The sequence below is a fragment of the Hipposideros armiger genome, unplaced genomic scaffold (genome assembly GCF_001890085.2).
Source record: "Hipposideros armiger isolate ML-2016 unplaced genomic scaffold, ASM189008v1 scaffold_298, whole genome shotgun sequence".
Classification (NCBI taxonomy): domain Eukaryota; kingdom Metazoa; phylum Chordata; class Mammalia; order Chiroptera; family Hipposideridae; genus Hipposideros; species Hipposideros armiger.
Genome location: NW_017731648.1, coordinates 567,639 through 570,712, shown reverse-complemented (window position 1 = coordinate 570,712; position 3,074 = coordinate 567,639). Strand labels below are relative to the sequence as shown.

The following is a 3,074-nucleotide window of genomic DNA, read 5'->3' as shown; positions in this document are numbered from 1 at the left end:
AAGAGCACTGTAGTTCCGGATGTACAGAGTCCCTTGCTTTGTACAATACAACGTGCCTTCAGGTCAATGAATATCTTCTCTCTTGGGAATATATTCTGGTTTTGAAATACAAATGTTAGTGGAAATAATATTACAGGAGAGAGAATTTAAGAAGATTATATATACATATATATATATATATATATATATATATATATATATACACACACATATACATAACAGAATACACTAGTGTCAACAGACTAGGCTTGAGACCCATATCTGGCACTTAGTACAAATCTCTGTGCCTCATCTTCCTAATCTGTAAAATGGGGATAATAACACTACCTACCACCTGGCAAATCTGGTAATAATACAATAAATGTAGTGTCATTGACTAGGAATGAGATAAGTACTGGAAACCTGAGATGCTAACTTTAATCTGAATTATCAAGGTTGTTATAGAATGATAATGACAACATTTAGTGGCCTCAGAGCACTTTACCTGTGTTACTTTTAATTCCTCAGTGGTTCTCATCACGTGTGAAAAACGAGTGTTTCCACCAACTCCCTCTCCCCCCTCCTTTTTTTCTCAATGCCTTTACTTTGAGACATGAGGGGAAAAAATCTCATAGGTACACATTAAAAAGACAGACATGATCACAGGTAAAAGCAAAGACAATCTATCCAGAAAGGTTTAATGCCTGTCAGCTTGAAGTTCCAAGTATGACATGTTGCAGGGCAATTAGTCCTCTCCTTCTTCCTCACCCTCTCCTTCAACAGAATTGATGCCAACCTCCTCATAATCCTTCTCAAGGGCAGCCATGTCCTCACGGGCCTCAGAAAACTCTCCTTTCTCCATGCCCTCACCCACACACCAGTGAACAAAGGTACACTTGGCATACATCAGGTCAGACTCATGGTCTAGGCGCGCCCAGGCCTCAGGACCAGCTGTGGTGTTGCTCAGCATGCACACAGCTCGCTGTACTTTGGCCCGGTCTCCACCAGGTACCACAGAGGGAGGTTGGTAATTAATGCCAACTTTGAAGCCAGTGGGGCACCAGACCACAAACTGAATGCTGTGCTTGGTCTTGATGGTGGCATGGCGGCATTGACATCTTTGGGAACCACATCATCATGATACAACAGGCAGCAAGCCATGAATTAACTGTGGCGAGGGTCACATTTCACCATCTGGTTGGCTGGCTCAAAGCATGCATTGGTGATCTCTGCTACAGAAAGCTGCTCCTGGTAGGCTTTCTCAGCAGAGACGACAGGGGCATTTGTGGCCAGAGGGAAGTGGATGTGGGGGTAGGACACCAAGGTGGCCTGAGATTCAGTCAGGTCAACATTCAGGGTTCCATCAAATCTGAGGGAAGCAGTGATGGAGAACACAATCTGGCTAACAAGGCGGTTAAAGTTAGTATAGGTTGGGTGCTCAATATTGAGGTTTCAATGACAGATGTCATAGGTGGCCTCATTGTCAACCATGAATACACAAACAGAGTGCTCCAGGGTAGTGTGGGTGGTGAGGATGGAGTTGTAGGTCTCCACTACAGCTGTGGAAACCTGGGGTGCTGGATAAATGGAGAACTCCAGCTTGGATTCCTTGCCATAATTGAGAGAGAGACGTTCCGTCAGCAGGGAGGTGAATCCAGAACCAGTTCCCCTGTCAAAGCTGTGGAAAACCAGGAAGCTCTGAAGACCTGTGCATTGATTGGTCGGCCAGGTTACGAATTCGGTCCAAGAGAAGGTCAATGATCTTGCCAATGGTGTAATGCCCCCGGGCATAGTTACTGGCATCATCTTCCTTGCCTGTGATGAGCTGCTCCGGGTGGAAGAGCTGGTGGTAGGTGCCAGTGCAAACTTCATCAATGACTGTGGGTTCCAGGTCTACAAATACTGCCCTGGGCACATGCTTGCCAGTGCCTGTATCACTGAAGAAGGTGTTGAAGGAGTCATCTCCTCCCCCAATGGTCTTGTAACTTGGCATCTGGCCATCGGGCTGGGTGCCATGTTCCAGGCAGCAGAGCTCCCAGCAGGCATTGCTGATCTGGACACCAGCCTGGCCAACATGGATGGAGATGCACTCACGCATGTCTACGGGTTAGCAGGCGCAGGTAACAGGAGTAGACACCGGATCCCCGTTACTGTCCCCGACAAGCTAAGAGTTGAGGTAAGTAATGCACTCTCCACCAACCCCTTTTTATTTTATGATGGTTTTGTAGCTCCCCATGACCTGCAGGGCTGATATAGGTCTAAAAAGAGTGTAGCACCCTCTTGTGGGCCTCTGTATGAAAAGAGGAACTATTTCCAGAGAAGGAAAGTTAGAAAAAGAACAAGATTGGACAAGTGTCAGGGTGTAGAATGCCTCTGACCTTGACTTGTTCTTTTTTTTTTTTAAATTAACATTCTTCAAAACTTCTGGGAAAATTACTTTTTTTAAAAAAGATTTTATTGGGGAATTGGGGGAGGGGAACAGCGCTGGGGAATCTTTGGAAGGGGAACAGACAAGTTGCTGTCCTTTGGTTCTTCAGTCTAGTTGTGGAGGATGTTGCTTCACTGGCCCATGTTGGTATTATCATTGTGTCCTTCCTGGGTGAGGCAGATCGGTCGCCGGCCTCTGGACGGCCACTCACCCCGGCTCTTGGCAGCTCAAACCAGCTGCCGGCTGCTCACTCACGGTAGCTTATGGCAGCCCACTGCAGCTTCACTGCAGCCTACACCGTCACTGGTGACTCACTGCAGCCCAGCTCCAGGTTGAGCTGTTGTTCACCATCTTAGCTGTAGAGGGTACAGCATCACTGGCCCTAACGTGGGATCCGAACTGGGGCCCTGCTGCACAGAGCTGGCGCCCCAAGCCAGCTCTTAACCAACGTGCCACTCGACCGGCCCGAAAATTACGTTTTTTATAAATCAAATATAACTGCAAATGCATCCAGAAAGCTCTCCATTTAAAGGACTCTCCCTCCTGTGAGCCTGAGCACCACATCCACACGTCAGGATTGTAACTCTGATTTTATTGTGACACAATTTAAGCAGGGCACAAAGGAACACTTTTCAGACTACGTATCCCAGGATCCTCTGGGATTTAA

The 3,074-nt window shown here is 47.0% G+C and overlaps 1 pseudogene; it reads right to left on the bottom strand.

The window, feature by feature from the left end:
* Positions 1-724: 724 nt before the first annotated feature.
* Positions 725-2,149, bottom strand: LOC109391583 (tubulin alpha-1B chain-like; annotated as a pseudogene).
* Between the last annotated feature and the right edge of the window lie 925 nt (positions 2,150-3,074).